This window comes from Neomonachus schauinslandi, chromosome 11, assembly GCF_002201575.2.
Source record: "Neomonachus schauinslandi chromosome 11, ASM220157v2, whole genome shotgun sequence".
In the NCBI taxonomy this organism is placed as follows: Eukaryota; Metazoa; Chordata; class Mammalia; order Carnivora; family Phocidae; genus Neomonachus; species Neomonachus schauinslandi.
In genome coordinates, this window is record NC_058413.1 from 3,394,140 (window position 1) to 3,416,136 (window position 21,997).

Consider the following 21,997-nt stretch of genomic DNA (forward strand, 5'->3'; position numbering starts at 1 on the left):
CGGGAACACAAAGCTGTTTAAGAGATCACTTGGCCCAGTTCACAGCCTGGAGGGGAGAGGAGAAAGACTATTAGAATGTCAGGTTAACAAGTGTGTAACTTAGTGCCGTGGGACCACAGAAGACATAACATCTCAGCTGGGTCTTGAAGGATGAACAGTTCTCCAAGCAGAGAAGGGAGAAGCCCATTTGGTATAGATCCAGGAAGATGAGATCCCAGATTTCACTCATTTTCCTTCATTCATTCCATTCCCCCAGATTGCAAAATCATTAAGAGGAAAATTGTAAACAACTTAAATGGCCAAAAAAAAAACAAAAAAAAAGAGAGATTGATTAAATCTTTGCACTTTCAGATGACAGAAACCTTGGTGGCATTCACAGTCATGTTTTCAATAACTAGCTAATGACCGGCAAAATTCCACATCTCAATTGTGGCAGTAGGCACACAACTATATGCCTTTGTCAGAACTCACAGAACTGTGCATTAGTATGGGAAGTATGCTCTAATTTTTAAAATGGAGGAGAAAAACCTAAAAACAAAACAAAACAAAACAAAAACAAGTTACAAACAAGTATAGACAGTGTGAGCCCAAATTCAAAGAAGAAAATGTGTTTAGATGAAGAACGTATCATGTAAAATTTCTTATCTTACATCTGAAAAACTCTAGAATGTTATTAACCAAAGTGATAAAATTTTAAGAAAACGAGTTTTACATGAAATAAAATATTTTGGAAAAACGAAATTAAATTTTAAGTCTCAAAGTTGTAAAAAACAAACATATATGCTTATATTTGACCATAGTCAATTAGTTTTCCACCTTTCTCCACATACACATACACTTATATATTCCTGGAAAGAGATATGTCACAATGTTGGCAGTGGTCTTTGCGGGGGACTGTGGGTATTTTTCATTTCCTTTGTGCTGGTTTGTGCTTTCCAGATACTTCATCACAAATGCGCATTATTTCTATCATTAGGCAAGACCCACCCCCAGATGTTCCTTTAGTAAAACCTAGGCAAGCACGAATCATGAAAACTGGCTTTTGGGAAGCTAAAATGCCTTTTCTATGTGTCTATCTATACAGTTCAACTAAATATTTCCCCAAAGTATCCGAAAAATATTTTAGAGATTGGGTGGCATCCTTGTAAGGAAAAAATGAACAGGGGAAATATTTTCGCTCCCAGCTCTCCTGTTGAAGGTTTGATAAAGAAAACCCGGTAACATGGGAGGGGAGGGGATAGATAGTTCAGTATTATGCCCAGGGTTGTGTTTTCACAAATGTGCCCACCAGCTCAGCTCTCTGGATGATGTAGTTGTTTGTCAACCTTGAACATGACCTGGGCCACCTCTCCTCTCTAGAGATGTAAGCAGCTCAGGAGGCGCATTCCTATAAGATCAGAGTGTGGCCTTGCCTCTGTCCTAGAGATCTGGGTGTGTCCCAAATCTATCTAGAGTATGGAAAACAACCTAATGAAGGGGGGTGTGACAATACAGTTCGGCAAAGGTCTGAGCTGGGGGTGGGTGGCAGAAGATGTCGCCCTCTGTTCAAGAGAAAGAAACTGAAGTCCAGTTTCCTTTTGGATCCCAAAAAGGATTCGCCCACAGGCACCCAGTTAGTTTAGAGCAGAGATGGAACTGAAGCCATGAGTGAACCGGGGGCTCTTGATTCCTGATCCAGTGGCTATGCTGTTGGGACCAAAGAGTGGTCTCTTTAAGGGACAACCAAAGAGTAAGCCTTCTATCAGTGGGTCTCCAGTGCTGCCCAAGTAGTCCAGTCCCCTTCGGAAGAGGTGGGGGGCTCTAGGCTTGGTGACTTCAGCCACTACATCAACCCTGCTTGGGTTTCCCATGTGTCCCTGCTGAGGTGGCAGGCAGTAAAGGAGGAGAGAGGGAAAGAAAGAGAACCATTGTACTTGCTTTTCTTGTTTCGTTCTCAAAGTAATTCGCAATCTGTCCTGTATCCTTCCTACTATACGGAGGAGGAAACAGAGATCCAAGTGGCTGGTGAGCTGGGAAAATCACCAATCAGAGTGTTCCATTTGCCACGGCAGTTCTATTCTTCATTGTTAACCAGGTCTGGAATTTTGATCCATGTGTGAGCCAGTTGGGAGGTTGGTTGAGGTGTGTCCATCCCTGAGAACACAGGAGGGAAAAATCACATTTGCAGAACATTTATGGAGACCCCTTCCCCCCATATAACCTCACTCGACCCTCATGGGTGTACAATGAGGACCCTGAGACCCCACAGATGAACTTACCTACCCAGTTTATGATTCCACTGAAGCTGGGCTTGAACCTAAGACTGCCTCCAAAGACAGTTTTCTTGATGCTCCATCAAAAGGTGTCCCCAGGCCCCCAAAGCTGGAGATAAACCCCCTGGACCAGTGCTGGACCACCAAGATACTGATTCCGATGCCCACCGAGGGTCTGTGGGCCACCTCGTCCCAGCACAGTGCCAAGCACAGGGAGTCTCCAGCTCCTGGAGCATCCCAAGGCTCCCCACACGGTTGTGAAGACTTCTGTCTCCTTCTTCTATATGATTATATTTTAAAAGCAAGTCATAAACTTCTTGCAACTTGTGTCTCTTGACAACTTCATTGTGTTCATCACATTCATAACAATGCCCAGCTATTGTAGGGAGAAGGGCCCATAGAGGTAGTTCAAGCCCCTGGAGCCCCAGCCCTTACCTTTACCTTGACCTCGGGCAAGGTACGTGGTAACATGTACTAAGCCTCAATACCCTCATCTGTCAGGGATAATAACAGCCATAGGAACCACCATGATGGGGCTTTGGGAGACTCATGGCTGGAAATTAGAGGTGACTGAGTGCCCTGGATGCCCATTGGGGTGACCTCCCTGTCCTTTCCCCTCTTTGAACGGTGCTTTCACACAGTAGTCATGAACATAGACTCTGGAGTCAGGTGGTCTGGTTCAAACCTCGGCTCTGCTTCTTTTGGCCATGGCTGTGTACTCATAGGCAAGTTGCTCGACCTCTCTGGGCTCAGTTTCCTCATTCCTGAAGTGAGGATGATAGTGCCGCCTCGGAGGGTGGCTGTGAGGGGTCAGTGAGTCAGGAAAGGCTATATGGGAGATCATCACCAGCGGAAGTCCCTTGTATCTGGGCCTTGCCCACCCCCCTGGAGGGAAGCGGGATTGGTCCCAGTCCACTGGTACCTCATTCCCCTTTGTCCCCGATAGGCTGAGAGAGGGCCCAGGCCCCTGTTCTCATCAGTGCCACATAAGGGACAGCCTGCAGGATCTTCTGGGGTTTTCTTCTGTGGTGACCGAGAAAGCCCCGAGGCCACTGCCCTCTCCCGTTTGCAGCCTGCCCTGGAGGATGTTTGGCTGGCAGCTGTGAGAGCCACAAGACGTCCCGAGACACTGCCCAACGTGTTTCCAGACAGGAATTTCTTCCCACTGTCTCTCGGGAAGGTTATGTGTTTCCCGACCCCAAATAGCCAGAAAGACCCGTTCAGAAATCCAGAAAGAAGGGGGCACCTGGCTGGCTCAGTCAGCTGGGCATTGGACTCCTGATCTCAGTTCAGGTCTTGATCTCAGGGTCATGAGTTCAAGCCCCGCACTGGGCTCTATGATGGGCATAGAGCCTATTAGAAAGAGAGAGAGAGAGAGAAAGGAGAGAGAGAGAAAGAAAGAAAGAAAGAAAGAAAGAAAGAAAGAAAGAAAGAAAGAAAGAAAGAAAGAAAGGAGAGAGAGAGAAAGAAAGAAAGAAAGAAAAAGGAAGGAAGATGGAGTGAGGGAGGAAGGGAAGGAAGGAAGAGAGGAAGGAAGGAAGGAAGAAAAGGAAAGAAAACAAAAGAAAAAAGAAAAGAAATCTGGAAAAAGGGAAAAGTATGGTAACTGTCTTCGTAGAGTTAAACTTGATCACCACGAAGGGGCTACTGGTTGGTCCAGTCAAAGCGAGGACGGGAAATGCTGCCATGTGGAGTCACCAGAAGGGCGAGGTTGACAGCAGAGAGCTGCAGACCAGGGATGTTTCCGGCTCGGGGCGCGGGGGACGGTGGCGGTCTCGCTGGCTTGGGGCTGTGGCATGGGGGTGGGGGTGGGTACCTGCGCTCCGCCGGCCTCTGCCAGTGGTGACTCATTCTTGCAAATAAAATCAATATTAAGGAGTTTATACACACAGCCTACTTCAAACAAAGCCGATGAGTGGTGTTTTAAGGAATAAGCAGAGCAACTTAAATTGGCGACAGTGGTGCCTGCTTCCGCCTTGTGCTGTGGCTGGCGCTCGCTGAGGGATCCAAATGGTACAGGATCTGCGTCCCCCCCCCCCCCCCCCCGTTACGCTTGCGGGCGTCTTCCAGGGTTCGAATATTCACCATACGCTACGGTTCCTTGTCAAGCTGATGAAATAGTTTCATCACTAAAAAATGGCCTTGTGGGTGAGACTTGAGGACATTACGTTGAGTGAAATATGCCTGTCACCAAAGGACACATTTCACCTAGAAGAGGTCCCTGGAGTGGTTAACTTCACAGGGACGGAGAGTGGACGGTGGGCGCCGGGGCCGGGGGAAGGGTGGGGGCCGGTGTCTCAGGGGGACAGAGGTTCAGTTTGGGAAGATGGAAAGTTCTGGAGGCGGATGGTGGGGATGGCTGTGCAATGTGAATGTGCTTCGGACCACTGAGCTCTGAAGTTAAAAATAGTTGAGATGGTTAATTTCGTGTTATACGTTTTTTACCACAATAATAAAAAAAAGCAGCCAGGACTCCTGCTCTTGCCCAACTTGATGATGCGTTGTACAGACTCCTAAAGATTTACCAGTATCAGTGCCCAGTGAAAGAAATTTTTCCACGACTGAAATATTTGTCATGAAACAAAGGATCAAGATTATTAGATAGGGCAACTCACCTTTTAAGTATTAGACATTTGTGGAATCATCTTTAAGTGTTTTTAATGATTTGTATTTGGTAATTATTTTTTTGTTAATTCCTTCTTTAAATATTTGCTATTATTAAATGTCTAACAGATGGAGGTCATTTTCACATTATTAAAATATGTAATATTGTCAAAATAATGGTTTGTAATCAGAAGAAGCCATGTGGGGGGTTCATGGGTGGCTCAGTCGGTTAAGCATCTGCCTTCGGCTCAGGTCATGATCCCGGGGTCCTGGGATCGAGTCCTGCATTGGGCTCCCTGCTCAGTGGGGACCCTGCTTCTCCCTCTGCCTCTGACCATTCCCCTGCTTGTGCTCTCTCGAGCTCTCTTGCTCTCTGTCAAATAAATAAATAAAATATTTTTAAAAAGAAGAAGAAGCCATGTGTTTGTGATTTTTTTTTTTTTTTACAGAAAACCTGTGAACCTGTGTATTCTGGTCACTCATCATTTAAAAGCACATAAATATAGTGTTCTGAAAGCTACAGAATAATTAAGGTTCCCAAGCCTTAAAGGTGAGTATGTGTTGAGAATTTGGAAACCATGATTGCTGCCATACCCGGGAAAGAGGAGCACCCTGAGAGGCCATGCCAAGCGGCCTCGCTCCATGGAACACTAGCTGAGCGTCACATTTGAGCATCTTCGGGTGAACGATCTGGTGCATGTCCAGGTGGAGAAAGAGATGAATGAGCAAAAAATCTGCATCTGCTTTGAAAACAGTGTGTGTTTGGGCCAGTGACAGCTCTTGAGACAGACTCGCATCGGCCGATCCCCTGAGTCAAGAAGAGGATTTGAGGCTACCGTGTGGCTCCAGGCTCCTCTCCAGCCTTCTGCGTCTCTCATTATGTGGAAGAGGAAATGAGCTTCCGGGGAGAAGCCAGAGTGGCAGATGGATGTGAACTCAGGGTCGATTAACTAATGAGTCCATCTGTCAAGCTAAGAGCTCTTACGTGCATTTTGGATCTTTGTCTTGGAGAGCCCGCTTGTCAACCTTCACGGCTAATACCAAGTTAATTTAGAACCAAGGGCTTAGCATTTTATATATCAACAAATGGGGGAAGCTGAAAAACCTTTTGCTTGCGACTGGCGCCTGTGTATTAGTTTGCTAGGGCTACTGTCACCAAGTCCCTCAGTCTGGGCACTTTAAACAACAGACATGTACCGTCCCCCGGTCCTGTAGGCCGACGCCGGGGATGCAGATGCGGGCAGGGCGGGGTCCTCCCGAGGTCTCTCTCCTCGAGTGTGGATGGCCGTGCTCTCCCTGGTCCTCCTGGAGTCGTCCCTCCGTGCATGTCTGTGTCCTGATCCCCTCTTCGTGTAAGGATCCCGGTCATGTTGGATAGGGCCCGCCCTAGTGACCTTAGATCATCTTACCTTAAATCATCTCTTTAAAGACCCCAACTCTAAATACAGTCACATTTAGAGGTGCTGGAGGTTAGGACTCCAACCTAGGAACTTGGGGGACACAGTTCAGCCCCCGACAGCCTACTTCCGCAGGGCCCTTTGCTATCGACAGTCCTTCCCCCACCTGCAGTGTTGCCTTCTTGCCTCTCCCCCACATTCCCAGTGTCTCGGGGTGACGGCTGACTAGTGTGAACTGGATGGACCGGGGTGGCATTCGAGGGCTGCAGGATGCTCTCTACTGCCTCGAGAGACTGGTAACAATGAATCTAGAAACACTCAAGCCGGGAGCAGATTCTTAAGTCCTCATTAGTAAATTATATTTTCACTCACACCTGAAGAATATCTAGTTTTAAATTAGATTTATTGGGACGCCTGGGTGGCTCAGTCGGTTAAGCGTCTGCCTTCGGCTCAGGTCATGGTCTCAGGGTCCTGGGATCAAGCCCCGCATCGGGCTCCCTGCTCTGCGGGGAGTCTGCTTCTCACTCTCCCTCTGCCCCTTCCTCCCCCTCCCTCCACCTGCTCTCTTTCTCATTCTGCTCTCTGATAAATAAATAAAATCTTTTTATTTTATTTTTTTTTAAGATTTTATTTATTTATTTGACAGAGAGAGAGCACAAGTAGGCAGAGTGGTAAACAGAGGGAGAAGGAGAAGCAGACTCCCCGCTGAGCAGGGAGCCCGATGCGGGGCTTGATCCCAGGACTCCGGGATCATGACCTGAGCCGAAGGCAGACGCTTAACGACTGAGCCAAGGCGCCCCAAATAAAATCTTTTTAAAAAACTAAAAAATAAATTAGATTTATTTATTTATTCTGGCGAGAGAGGGACAGAGAGCGAGCAGGGGGAGGGGCAGAGGGAGAGGGAGAATCCCAGGCAGACTCCATGCTGAGCACGGAGCCCAACTGGGGCTCGATCCCACGACCCTGAGATCATGACCTGAGCCGGACGCTCTGCCGACCGCACCACGCAGGCGCCCCTCTGTGCTCTTCGCTCAACGCTGAGGAGAGATAAGTTAGTGACGATTTGCCTTGATGGGTAGTTGGCGGGCAACTTCTTTATCCCAGCTGTTGACTTCCTCTAATTGTGTGTTCACAGTGTCTTTAGGGAGGAACCTGTGATTTTCTTGGGCTTTCTTGATTTTCACACATCTGATGCTTACTCCAGGCTGCCTCCTTAGGGAGCACGTGAGTTTAGGTCCAAATAGTTGGGTGGGTCAGATCCGATGGGAGAAAAAAGACATGTCCCTGTGTGAGGCAGATGTGTTTCCCACCAACGGAGCCTCACAGCCTGCTGCAGGCTTCCCATGCGGGCGCCCTCCTCCCCTGCCCACTGCCTTCGATTCCAGCCTTGCTTGGTGCCCGCGGCTTGTGCACCTTCTCCTGGCCCCATGATGAGGAAATGAGGGCTTCCAGTTTGGCCGAGACAGAGGGAGAACATTCTCAGAAGCTGCTGGCTGGGATTCAGAATGCAGGAAGGGAAAGAGGCCTGATCCTTGGACAGTGGGGGTGGGGATTTGTTACTATTATTATTATTAGGGTGGAAATCTCCACCTATGAAGAGTGCTTCTCCTGAGCCAGACAAGGCTGCCGCGTCCCCGGGTCCTGATGAAGCCCCAAAGGCCGGAGGTCCCGGGCCGGACACGAGGAGCTGCTGTGGGAGGCAGGGCTGAGGGAAGGGGCATCCGAGCTCCTGGAGAAGCGAGGGCCTCATCCTCCCAATCAACCAGCCGACACCGGACAGCTCCAACCGAACACAAACAACGCTGAGGTTGTACCGGGAGAGCTATGCCAATGGATTTCCAAGAGCGGATTCCCAGATTCCCAGAGAAGCGGGCAGACTCGCAGCGCGGGTCCCGGGAATGTGCAGGCTGGGCGCTGCCTCCCCACTGGTACTTCAGCTTCGCCGCCAAGGGTCTGTTCGCGAGAATTCATAGCGTTTTGCTGTGAGGCTTGGCTTTTTGCATTAGGCACAAGGAGAACATGTGGGCTCTCTACGAGGACTTGCAGTTTTCCCAACATGGGGAGGTGCAGAGCGGAGGAGGGAGGAGTCCTTCCCCAAGTCTGAGCCAAGAGAAGGTTATAGCAGGCAGGGAAGGGGCCCGAGGGGCAGCAGCCTGTCCCTCTGCCATCTGTCCCTCCATCTTGATCTCCAGTATGGAGCAGCTGCTGCCCGTGGAAGCCTCCTGACCGCCCAGTCAAGGGGGCAGGGCGAGGGACAGCGACCGTGGCTTGCCTGGTCCTCTCGGCTGCTGGAGGAGAGGTCTGGAGTAGACCGCCTGGAGTAATCCCTTCCTCCTGGGCTGGTGGGGCACCCACTGTGACCCTGCCCACGACGCAGTCTCCTTTGGGCCAGGCTAAGAAGGGTCTGGGTCAAGCACACTGGATCATGCATTCGGTCCACAGTGACCTCTGGAGGGCCTGCAAGGCAGGGGAGACGAGCCCTAAACAAGTCATTACCCTCCTCATTTCTCTAATGACAAGGCGAGACACGCCCCAGAGGACAGGGCAGGATGCAAGGAGGACCAAGGGCTGTGGCAAACTGCACCGGACAGTCCAGGCTAGTCTGAAGGGGGAGGGTGGTGGGCAAGAGCAGGGTGCTGTGGGTGGCAGGTGCAGATGGGAAGAACTGGCCACCCCTCTCCATGCCCATCCACATCCTAAACCCGAGCCGGCTCCTGAGGAACCTCCCAGCAGCATGGACCACATCTCTCCTCCTCCACCCCACTGAGCAGCTAGGGTACCAAGGGACACAAGATGTACCCCCCCCCCCCCCCCAGGACAGGCAGTGCCAGGGACATCTTCACTCTATCGGGGCCCTAAACTGTTTGATCAAGCACCCCAACAACTAAGTAAATTTTTGAGCACATTCCTCTATGTAGTGGGTGAACAGAAGCCCCTAAAAGATACATCCATGTCTTAAGCCCAAGTCCCTGTGAGTGCAATCTTATTTAGAATACAGGTCTTGCAGAGGTGGTCAAGTTAAGGATGTCAAGGTGAGACCATCCTGGATTTAGGGTGAGTCCCACATGGAATGGCTGTATCCTTAGAAAAAGAGGAGAGGGGCGCCTGGGTGGCTTAGTTGGTTGAGCGTCCAAGTCTTGATTTCAGCTCAGGTCAAGATCACAGGTCAAGTCCTATGTCAGGCTCCGTGCTCAGCACAGAGTCTGCAGGAGATTCTGTCTCTGTCTCTCTCTGCCCCTCCCCCTGCTCTCTCTCTCTCAAATAAATAAATGAATCTTTAAAAAAAAAAGGAGCGAACACAGACTCGCCGGGGAGAAGGCCACGTGAGCCTCCCCAGGGAAGAAGCCCTGCTCACACCTGGATTTCGTGCCCCCAGCCTCACGGAAATGTGAGAGAATATGTTTCTGTTGTTTCAAGCTGTCCAGTGTGTGCTAGTTTGTTAGAGGAAGCTAAAACACCCGAATACAGGTCTATTTATGTGTTTATCCATGAAACACAAACTCTCTATTAATATCCCATTCACTGTGAAACCAGAAAGCAGCGGGCCCCAAGCGGGAGGGGCGCAGAAGGAGGGGAAGATTGACGTGAAATTGGGGTGGTTACCTGTGGGGCAGAGTGGCCGCCGGCCAGGGCAGGAGCCGGGCTGCTTGGTCCTGGCGTGTCTTACTTCTGTCTTAGGCGGGAGGGGACATGCGGTGTCCGTGCCCCTTTATTCTCCCCTCTCAGTTCTCTTGTGCGAATGAACTACTTCACGAAAAGGGATTATTTTCAACAGCGCAGGACGCGGAGTTAGATGCTCAGCTCATTTTCTGCGCGTTCTGGCCTGTGGCTTGGGGAGGTCTCCAGAGCACTCTGAGCCTCAGTTTCCTTCCTCACTGGTCATGTGGGGGGAAGTGGAGCAGTCGGTGTGCCTCGTCGGTCCCCCAGGGACGGGGTCGGACCCCATGGGGAGGGCGGCATCCTGACGGTCCTTTCTAATAGGCGGGAACAGGGATGGCCCTTTTTGTCATAGGACTTAATGCCTTTCTACCATATAACTCATATCTTTGTGTAAATGCCGCGAACTTGGACAGAGGCGGGCCTCGGCCCTTTCGCTCAAAGGCTAAAATGCTCATTGAGCCACGTCTACATCCCTGTGGGTGGCTGAAAAACAGGTTCTCTCTGCCCCTGACCTACTTCTCGCCAGGTCATGTCAACTCTGGGAACGGGAAGGTGAGCAATGCTCCCGCGGCCCCCGCCGCCCTCTCTGGACGCTGTCCTCCTGGCCGGGCCTTTCACGAATATGTCCAACAACAGCCAGCACGAGCAGGGTGGCCCAGGTGGCCGGGGCAGGGGAGGCCATGGGACCCCCGGGAGTCCCCCAAGCGCTGTCAAGCTCAGCAAGCCACCCTGGCGCCAGGAAAGCCGGCCTGCGGGCTGAGTCACAGCACGTTCTTGCCTGGCTTCTGACACACTTGGAACAAGACCCACAGCTTGCCTGGCTCCACTCCTCCTGGCCTGTGTGGCCCGCAAACCTGCCAAGCTGGTTCCTGCCCCAGGGCCTTTGCACGTTGCTCCTCCTTGCCCAGAACTCTGAGCAGTCCCTTCACATGACTGACATCGCCCAGTCCCTGATTTCCCACACCATCGAGTCACTCTTCCAGGAGTCCCTCTGCCCCGTAGCCCCCTTTGTCCCCCTTGCCTTTCTGCTTCTGCTCTGTGTGGCACAGAAGCCCTCTGCGTCATTCCTGGCTGGATGCGGTCCCAGTGGGGGAGGGAGAAGCTGGGAGCTTCAGGCAGCGAGGCAGTGAGCTTCGTCCCCACCGGGGAAGGGGAGAGAGAGATAACAGGCTGACCCCTGTCCCAGCTATTGCAAGCCTCTGATGTTGTGTGAGGCCAGGTGCTGAGGACACCAGGTGGGCAGGAAGGCATGGCCTCAGCCCTCAAGGAACCTAAATTCCATTGGCAGAGACAGAAAGCAGGGTAGGGAGACAGGGTAGAGGGTATTCTGGGAGCACAGGGGAAGTCACCACCTCAGGCTCAGGGGAAGCAGGGCGGTCTTCCTGGAAGAAGCAGCGTTGAAGGCGGGACAGGAAGGGTGAGTAAGAGTTAGTCCTGTGAGGAGAGTGGGGCAGGAGGTCCGGGCGGAGAGACGAGCCAGCCCAAAGGCTGGGAGGCGAGCATTCTCCCAGGCTGGGAGTCGACTCCACCCTTCATCCCTGCTTCCCAAAGATCTGGGGAAGAGAAATTCCACAAGAGGGAGAAGGGGCTCCTCCCTGCCAACCCCTCTCTGGGGCCCCCTTTCCCACGGCCTACAGCGGGCTCCACCCCACCCCAGCTACCAGCTCGGCCCCCGGGGAGTGTGGGAGGGCTCCCTCCCACTGGCCGTGCAGCAACTTGCCGGGGATAACAGCCTTCAGTCCCTCGTGGGAAATGTCCTGAAACCTTCTAATAAAGACTGAGAAAACCAGCCCAGCCCAGACCCCCTCACCACTATGGCACAAGTGAGAACCGGGAAAAGCCAGGAGTGATTTCTCCAGTGCCTTCCCTGGACAAAGCCCATCTGGGGCAGAAGGTGGAGAAAGGACAAGTAGGCTGAGCGGCAGGGCCAAAGGTGTTTACAGATGTAATTAGTTAAGACGAGGTCACGCTGGAGTTGGGCGCGCCCTAAACCCAAGGAAAAGTAGGCTGAGCGGCAGGGCCAAAGTCCAGCTCCAGAAGCTCGCAGCCACACGGAGGCCTGGAGGCACCTGGCTTCAGGTCCACACCTGCCCCCCGGACCGCAGCACCCAGGCCTGTCCCCCGTTGGGCGCAGGGGGCACAGGGCAGAGCTCCAGGCCAGGCCAGACCCCAGACAGCTCCTGGGAACCTCGGAGCAGATCCACGGGCCGGGGCAAGGTGGCTTCCGCGGTCCCCCTGAAATCGGCCGATGACGTTCCAGCCCGTTAGAGGAGGACGAGTGGCAGGGGTCAGTCCGGCCATGCTCTCTGTGGCTCTGTGAGGCACTGGGTCTGAATCTGGAATCCAGCTCATCCCCCTTCCTGTGTGACCGTGGGTGGGTGACTCTGCCTCTCTGTGCCTCGGTTTCCTTAGCCGCTGGGCAGGAGCAGCGATAGTGCCAGGCCACGCAAGGGAGGCGTGCACGCGGTGCCCCACCCGCCTGCAGCAAGGGGTCCACGGTGGGGCCAGTGCCTGCGGGGGATGGTGCTCCCAGGGGCCCAGAGCACACTCTCGGGAGGCTGAGTGCCCCGCAGGCCCGGCCTGGGAGCTGCAGAAGTCAAAAGGAGGCCTTGCGCACAGGGGTGGATGAGAGCCATCACGTGGCCGGGTCCTCTCTGCAAGGGTCCCTGCAGCCAAGTGTCCCTTCGAGGGGCAGGTCCACCATCGTTAGGACTCCTCACTCCATGCTCCGCACGTGTGGCCCTGTCCCAGGGATGGAGAGTGAAGGTGGTAAGTAATGGGGTAAGCAGTGGGCAGGGGTGCCCTCTCCCATGATGGGGACCTGGGACAGATGACAGTCCAGCACCTGCCAGGAGGCCAGGCCCCAGTCGCCTGCCCGTTCACACGCACGCACTCCATATCTGCTCCAGGTCCCGAGCCGCCTCTCCTCTCCTCTGTACCCCCTGGGCAATGGCATCCAAATCCCAGGATTGAACAGTGATCCCCACCACTACCAAGTTCACACCAACCTAGAAACTCAGGATATGAACTTATTTAGAAATAGGTGTTTACAGATGTAATTAGTTAAGACGAGGTCACACTGGAGTTGGGCGCGCCCTAAACCCAGTGACTGATGTCTCCGTAAGAGGACCGTGTGAAGACACACAGGGAGGAAGGCCATGTGCCCCTGAAGAGGCAGAGACTGGAGGGACGCAGCTGCGAGCCAGGAACACCCACGGTTGTTGAAAGCCACCAGGAGCTGGAAGAGGCGAGGACAGATTCCTCCCTGGAGCCTTTGGAGGGAGTGTGGCCCTGCCGTCACTTTGATTTCAGACTTCTGGTCTCCAGATGTTGTTTTAAGGCACCTAGTTTGTGGTCATTTGTTACGGCCACCCTGGGACACTAAGCCAGTCCCTAGTCTGTATCCCGCCACGACCCGTCTCCTGAACTTCACACCCGCATTTCCGCCTGCCTGCCAGATAATTCCTCTCTCTCAAGATCTGTTCCCTCTCTGGAACTGCTCATCTGGGGGATTGCACCACTGGCTGCCCAGGCCAGAGCCCAGCCATCACCGGACCCCTCCCTGCCCTCCCCCTGCCCCCCCAGTGACTCATCGAGCCCTAGTGCATTCCATCTCCCGCGTCTTTCTTGCAGACCAGAGAGACGTGACCAAATGCAACCCTGGAAACTTGATGATCCTTGGCTTTCAAAACAAAACCCAACTGTAAATGACATCCCTGAAGTCACTGGGGAAGTCTGAACAGAGACGGGACAGTACGTGCTGTTGCTGTTGAATTTCCAGTGTGACACTGATCTGTCGTTAACGTGGAAGGTGCCCTTACTCCAGGAGCTGCAGCCGAAGGGCCTGGCCAGAGCATCATCATGCCACAACTTACTTTCAAATGTTCAGAAAAAGGAAACCTCCCTGCCTTGCTATTTGCCTATTGAGAGAAAGCAAAAGAACAAGAAACATGTTAACGGTTGCTGAAGCTAGGTGGAGACAGTGTTTGTCAACTGTTCTTTCATCTTGTAGCAGGGTGAACATCTATGTCATGAGATGTGGAGGGGAGAGCTCAGCCCATTCTCCTGAGCCCACTGCCCGTGCCCTGCTCCAGACTCCCACCACCTGCTGCTGTCTGGGCCATCTCTGCTCCAGCTTTCTAGCTGACTTCCTTGCACCATTCCTGCTCGCCCCTGCCTCCAATCCACTCCAACCCACTGTCCACATTGCAGCCGCACTGATCTCTCCAAAACCAGAGCCTATCATGCCCTTCCTTGCTTGAAGCCCTGCAAGCCTGTTCTCAGGACAAAGTTCAAATTCCTTAAATGGCCTACAAGATCCTTTGTTACTTCTCCAGGTCTGCAGTACTCTCCACCTACCTTCTCATCTCCTACCCTTCACAGGGACGTCCCTCATCTTCACCTGCCTGTAACTTTCAGGTATCAACTTAGAAATGCCCCCCTTTCTGCAAGTCATGCATCTGCACCATGTGCTCTGTACACGATCTATCAAAGCTCAGATGCTGTAAATACTTTCTGATGGCATTTCTCTTCCACCTGATAGTTATCTCCATGAGGGGAAGGACTGAGACCATATTGTCTTTATCTCCTAATGTATTGGGCCTGGGTGGGTGGATGGATGGGTGGATGGATGGATGGATGGATGGATGGTTGATGGATAGATAGGTGGATGGATAGGTGGATGGGTGGATGGGTGGATGGATGGACAGTTGATGGATGGATAGATGGATGGATAGGTAGGTGGGTGGATGGTTGGATGGATGGATGGACGGATGGACGGATGGCTAGCTGGCTGGATGGATGGATAGATGGATGGTTGGATGGATGGATGGGTGGATGGTTGGATGGATGGATGGGTGGATGGTTGGATGGATGGATGGGTGGATGGTTGGATGGGTGGATGGATGGATGGATGGATGGATGGGTGGATGGATGGATGATGGATGGGTGGATGGTTGGATGGATGGATGGATGGATGGATGGAAAAATGGATGGATGGATGGATGGATGGGTAGATGGATGAATAGGAGAGTGGATGGATAGATGGATGATAGATGGAAGGATGGGTGGATCGATGGACGGGTGAATGGATGGATAGGTGGGTGAATGAGTGGATGGATGGATGAAATAGTACAAAGGTGCCAGGAGACCCTAGAGGAGGTGGGGGTCAGGTCTAACTGCAGGAGGCAGACTGGAGGACTTGAGGGCAGCATTTTGGTGACAGCTGCAATTTAATGATCACTTCCTCCTGGCACTTTACATGTGATACCTCCTTTCATCCTCATGGCAGCCCTCCCTTGGAGTGAAATGCCTTCCCTTATTGTAGGTCCCTTGTCATTGGTAATTAATATTTTAATACAAATTTTAAATAAGTATCACTGGCATTTGATATAGCATTTAAAAGGTAGAAAAGGATAGACAGTAAAAAACACACTTTCCCCACTGCTGAATCCCCAGACTGCTGTGGACATAGTAGGAGCTCAATAAACATGTATTGAATAGAATGACATTTTACATGTGAAGCAATTGAAGCTCGGAGAGGTTCAGGAGCTTGTCCAATGTCCCACAGCTTGCTAAGTCAGCAATGTTAGGGTCTGTAATTAGGGTTTGTAGTGAGTTTCCTCTAACTCCAGACCTGCCCTGTCAGCCCAGGTGGAGAAATGGGGTGGGGAGCAGAGGCATGGTGGGGTTCAAAGACAAAGGTTCAGAGGCATTAAAGTCATGGCACATTCCGGGAGCAGAGAGGAATTTCGCCGGAGCCCCATTTCTGAGGCTGGAAGTGGCCCTGCAGCCGCTGTCAGGGATGAGGGGCATCTGAGCCCCTGGGCCCTTCCTCGCAGAGGCTGGGAGGTTGTAACGACTTAGAATTGACAGTCCTCACTCCTGATTTGGCTTTGCCACCAAGGAGCTCTGTGATGTGAGCCTGCCTCTCTGAGCCTCAGCGTTTCCTTCTGTAAAATGGGACGACGTGTCTCTTTAGGGATGCCGTGAGCAGTAAGGACAGTTTGCAGCGCCTGGGAGGCACACCGTGCAATTAGTCCCAGGGCCTCCTTTCCTCTGGGCCTCAATGACCATACCTCTGAAATGGGGGTGATTGCTAAAGATGGTGGTAAATCTGTGAGGTGTTCCCAGCTGAGCCTCTGCTGAGATGGGGTGTGGGGCCAATTCTGCCCTCTGCATCCTTTTGCACATGTGATTTGCTTACAGGAAAGAAGTCCACAAGGAGGAGCCTTTATGGGGGTGTCAGGGGCCCGAGACCTAGGGAGGGGACGAGGAGCAAGGAGACTTGACCTCTCAGGAAAGGCCACACAGGACAGCAGGAGGGCGTTTGGAAATGCAGGATGGGGATTGCTTGTTGTGGTGAGTGCGGGTTCTATCGACATTTAGTGGGGGGAGGGGCAGGGTGCTAGATCATTCTAGAATCCCATTTCAGGAGGGTGAAAAGGGTGGTAGGGGATGCCTGTCATAAAAGGGGACACTGGGAATTTGACCCCCGCTGCAGCGTGGGTGGCCCTGGAGGACACTGTGCTGAGAAACAGGCCAGCCACCAGCGGACAGATCCTGTAGGATCCACTCATCGGGGTCCCTCATGCAGTTGGATTCACGGAGACAGAGTCAGACGGTGGGCACCAGGGGCTGGTGGTCAGTGTGCAATGGGGACAGAGTCTCAGCGTCGGAAGACAAGGTTCTGGAGACAGATGGTGCTGGTGGCCGCAACAGTGTGAGCATGCTTGATGCCGCTTGAAATGGTTTAGATGGTCCGGTCTAGGTCATGCGCATTTTACCAGAATACAAAAGGCGGGGATTAGGTTCAGAACCACTGATCCTGACCCACATGCTAGAGTGGGGAGTATGGGACAACCTTGAGGTTCTGGGTGACAGGACCGTAAAGAAGGGTCTGCTGGGATCGAGGTTTTCTCTATCCAGATGGCTGGAGGATAGGGTGGGGAGGGAGACAGAGCGGGCTTTGCCCCATCCCTCTTCTCTCCACTCAAGGAGAGAGTCTGTCCCTTGATTCTTGTTCCCTGAGAAGGTTGGCACCCAGGGCTCACTGCCCCCTGATAGTGAGTCCATCTTGGAATTTGCCTTGCAAAGAGTCCTGCTTTGTCCATGAGAAAACCATAGGTTTCCTCCTAGGTGTGTGTCACTAAAGAAGGGGACTGATGTGGCGTGTCTGACCCGGATACTTTCCTGGGGGTGATCCCGCTCTACTAAGGAGCAGAGGCAGGGAATGCACGAAGCAAGGCTTCTTAGCTGCACGAGCAAATGTAGTTGTGACCTGCGTAGACCATCACATGGTGGACACGGTCACACTTGGTCGGCATCTGGTCTTCCATGGGCTTTTGAAAGACTCATGGCTTTTTCTTTTTTCCCGCCACGGTTGGTGAGCCAGAGAGAGCAGCTGAGTGGGTGGTCTCAAGCCGGGGGCACAGAGGACAGGGGGTGGGCAGGCATGTGTGAGTGTCCTCTGGTTGCTGGAGCCCAAGCCCCCAGATGTGATGGCTTAGAGCAACAGAGGGGGATCCTCCCACAGTCTGGAGGCCAGCAGTCCTAAAACCCGCATGTCAGCAGGGCTGGCTCCTTCCGGAGTCTCTCGGGGAGAACGTGCTCCACTCCTCTGGCCCAGCTTCTGGAGGGTGCTGAGAGTCCTTGGCGATCCTTGGCTTATAGCTGCATGGACCCAGCGCCTGCCTCTGCCATCCTACAGTGTTCTCCCCTGTGTGTCTTTCTGTCCAAATTTATCTTCTTATAGGGACACCGGTCACTGGGTTTAGGGTCCCCCCTACTCCAGGGCAACCTCATCTCAACTTGGTTACACTGCAAAGACCCCATTTCCAAACTTGGTCCCATTCGGAGGTCGCAGGGGGATGTGAATTTTTGTGGAACACCATTCAGCCCAGTGAGGGAGGTCGTGGAAGGGACCCCAAGCTAGGGTTCCCTGCCTCTGTAGCCTTTCATGTTCTCCGTGACCAGGGACCAAGAGGGCCGGCAGGCCGGACGCCAGGAACGCTGTCCAGCGAGGCGTCCTCTGGCCCCTGCCGCTCAGTCTCCCTTAGGCAGAAATTCTTAACTCGGTGCCGCTCTGCCGGCGGGGCTGGGACTCACTCTGCAAGGCGCTGCCGGGATCTGCCTGTGGAGAGGCTGCCACGCTGGGGGTGGGGACGGAGCATCAGGTGAGCTCACCTGCTCGACGGGAATGCCTGGCTCCCGCGTGGGGGCCCCGCTGCTGGCCAAGTGCCCCACACAACCCTCCACCCAGCAGCCTGGCCACCCTGAGGGAACCAACAGGTCTTTGTCTCCTGACGGTTCCTGGGGGCCGCAAACAGGATGCGACCTGACCTGAGCGGGGGAGGAGGAGCGGGGGCGGGTTTCAAGAGCGAGCTGATAATAACGGGGCTGCCCTGCCTGCAGACATCACTTAGCGGGCACGTGGCAAAGCCTTCAGGTGTTTCCACCCACAAGCCCTCCAAGGCCAGCGTGAGTGTACTTTCCCATATGCTCTTCTGGAACTTTCCCACAGCCCCATCAAAGAGGGGACTCTCATTTCCCTCTTCTTGACCCTGGGCAGGCCGGTGACTCGCCCTTGCCTCGGGCCCGAGCGCTGGGCCGCCAGGTCGGGACTGGAGCCCCGCAGCCAGAACCACCCGCTGAGCCCTTCCTGAGTTCCATCCCACAGGAACCAGGAGACGGGAGCGTGGTCAGTGTCTCAAGCCACTGAGTCTTGCAGTTTTGCTTGCACAAACAGATCATGGGGCCGTCAGCCCATTTCTCAGCTGAGGAAGATGAGGCTCAAGAGCGGAGGTAAACTTGCCCAGGGCCACACAGCAAACAGACAGGAGAGTCCAAATCCAAAGCCAGTGTGCGGACCTCCAGGCCCGGGCTCCACAGTGCTAACATTTTCTCACTTGAACTTACCCGCCAACGTGAGTAAAGGAAACGCCACTGGAAGCCCCTTCTGCGGGACAGTGCTGGGCTCAGGTTGGGGACCTGGCTGGGAGGGGTGGAGGGCTCATTGCTTTGTTGGTCCCGTTTCCTGAGCACCTGCTGTATGCCAGGCTCCTGCTAGGCGCTCGAGTCAAAGGTGAATAGATTTCCCTGCACAGTCGTGCTGACAGGCAGGGTGAAGCTGTGTGTGGAGAGGCTCTGGCAGGTCACCCCATCACCCCCAGGAGAACAGACTCCCTGCCTGTCCGGCTTGTTGCTGTGGTGCCCTCGCTTGACACATAACAATAACAGTGTGTCCTGGGGGCTTAGCCTGTCCTGGGCTCTTTTCTAAGGGCTTGATACATATTGAGTGATTTAACCCTTCAGGCCCATTTTACAGACTGGGAGGACTGAGGCAGCGAGAAGCGACATAACTCCCCCAGTGCCCCAGCCAGCAGGAGGCAGGCCTGGTGGTCTGGCTCCGGGGCTGATGCTCGTAGCCACAGACAGCAAGTGCTTGAGAAGTGTGTGTGAGATGATGAACCATCATCATCTCTGGGCGGGGCGTGAGGGGGGGGCGCACGGCCGAGGGAGAGGCAGGACGTGGAGTTCCGGAGAGTGACGGACATGTCCGCGGTTCGGAGCGGGGCCGCTCATCACAGCCGAGCACACGGGCCCCGGGCAGGGCGGACGGCCCGGTGGCCCCAGGTGGCAAGTGGGGGCGGTCGGTGGGGTGCTGAGGGAGGCAGGCTCTCTCCTGCCGCGCTGAGCCTCCAGCCTTCGGGGCGCGTCCGGCCCGCTGGTTTTAGGGAGCGGTGAGGTAAGGCACCTGGTACTAACCCGCTTGGAGTCACATGGTGAGAAAGTCGCTCCCGTTTCAATTACTGGTCAGTCCTGAATACACGGAGACAGTCTCGGGCTAATGATGACTTATGTCTTCTTTCACAAAGACAACAGCCCTTGCGTCCAGAGCCTCGACAGGCAGCCGGTTCTATGGACAATTTCGAATATTATTCTTTCCTTCATTTCTACAGTCACTGTCTGCTGACCCCAAGTGATACTGTGTTTCTGAAATCCCCGAACCACCGTGGCTTCAGTGAGAGAAGTTTATTTCTCTCAAACAAATGCAGTCCTGAGATAAAACTCCGAGGGCTGGTGGAGAGGCTCCCCCGCCATCAGGAGCCCGGGCTCTTTCCCTCTTCTTGCTGTTTCTCTCATGGTCCAGCCGAGCTGCCAGTGCTCTGGTTATCATGCTTGCGTTCCAGAAGGAAGAAGAAGGGGCTGCTGAAGCGTGCATCCACCTCCCGCTCCAGCCACATGCTTCGGCTGCACGGTGAGCTGGGAAATGGGCCTGGAGTCTGGGCAGCCACGCCTCAGCTAAACATCAGGGCCCTCCCGGAAAGAAGGTGTGGACAGACGCTGGGGACACTAGCACCATCGGGCACAGGCTGCTTTCCTTTTGTGGTGGAGACATCACGCTTTCTCTTTAATTTAAAATTAAGCGAGGAAAGAGAGTCATTTTAAAGAAAAAGCTAAGTAACTAGAAGAGCAGGTGGTCCATGGCGAAGGCAAACCCGCCAAGCTGGTTCTAGGGTCCCTGTGATTTGGGAAAGGCGCTGGGACTAGGGAAAAACAAGACGGTCAGGCGCCGTCCTCAGGAGGAGGTCTCAGGGCCCCCACGGAGGAAGAGATGGAGGCTGGGGTCCGGGGAGGAGGCAGGTGCTTGCTCCAGAAGACAGACAGAAAGCATCTGAGCCAGGTACAGGAGCTGGGAGGCCAGAAGTGGGGGGTCAGGTGAGAAGGGGGTCCACAGGGAGCCAAGGCCAATGGCAGGAGGGGGTGGAGGCGGGGGCCTGCCGTGGGGTTTAAGAGGAATGAGAAAGGTTTGGAGCAGGGGCGGCGACCTTAAAGGGGGATAGGTCAGAGGTCAGCAGGTCGGAGGCTGCTGAAAGGAACCCACGGTCTGTTGAGCTAGGCCCGCAGGTGATCCTACAGAAGTGTCCTACAGAAGTGTGTGGCCAAGGCCCAGTGAGGGCGGTCCGTGGGGCGCTGACCTTGTCTGCATCGCGCATCCCCTTGGGTCCTCACGGTAGACCTGTCCCCAGTCTGTCCCCATTGTACTGGTAGAGGACGCTGGTCCCCATGGTGTCACAGCATGTAAGCAGCAGAACAGATCCCCCCTGGGGCTCGGGGTCCGGGGTCCGGCTGCTCCCTGATGCCTGGAACCGTGCCTCGCGCCTGAGGGTGACGGAGCAGCTGAGCTGGTAAAGGAGCCAGTGGGTGGGTGGAGGGAGGGCCCCACCGCTCTCCAGCAAGAGCTGCAGGGGACAGTGCCACCCCTCCCTCCACAGACAGCCCCTGGGGGGGAGCCTTTGATTTTCCCAAAATAAAAGGGTGTGGGGACCGGAAGTGTGGCTCCCTGCCTCCACCCTGACTTCTCTGGGCGGGAAGCCAGCAGACGGGGTTATTTCCAGTGCTGGCTGGTTAGCGCTTTCAGCAGAGTAGTTTTGGAGCACACATGAGCGTTATTTCAGCTTTGGGGGTACCCCTGCGCTGGGCAGGGACACTCCCCGGTGACAGCCTATGGTGACACCTTCCCTCAGGGCCCCTGGACAGGATGCAGGCTGAGAAAGGCTGCACCCCCGTCCTGGACTGGGCCACTTTCTGGGCCTGCCGCGCTGGTCGGGGCACTAGAAAGTTCTGCAGGGCAGGCCGGTTTTTGGTCTGGCAGAGCAATGGAAGCCCTCGCTCTTTCACCTTCTACTGCGAGACCTCGGTGCTCATCACCACCCCCCGCCCCTCCCCCGGGCACCTGCACTTCTCGCCTGTCCCAAGGGGAAAACCACCTCCCTCAACCGCAGTCCCAGGTTCCCTGTGAAGCTAAAACCAGAGGCAAGTCGTCCAAGCACCTTGGAAACAACCAAAGCTGCTGTAACAGCCTTTTTAAAAAAATTTTTTTTTTAAAGATTTTATTTTATTTATTTATTTGAGACAGAGAGAATGAGAGAGAGAGAGCACATGAGAGGGGGGAGGGTCAGAGGGACAAGCAGACTCCCTGCCGAGCAGGGAGCCCGATGCGGGGCTCGATCCCAGGACCCTGGGATCATGACCTGAGCCGAAGGCAGACGCTTAACCGACTGAGCCACCCAGGCGCCCCTG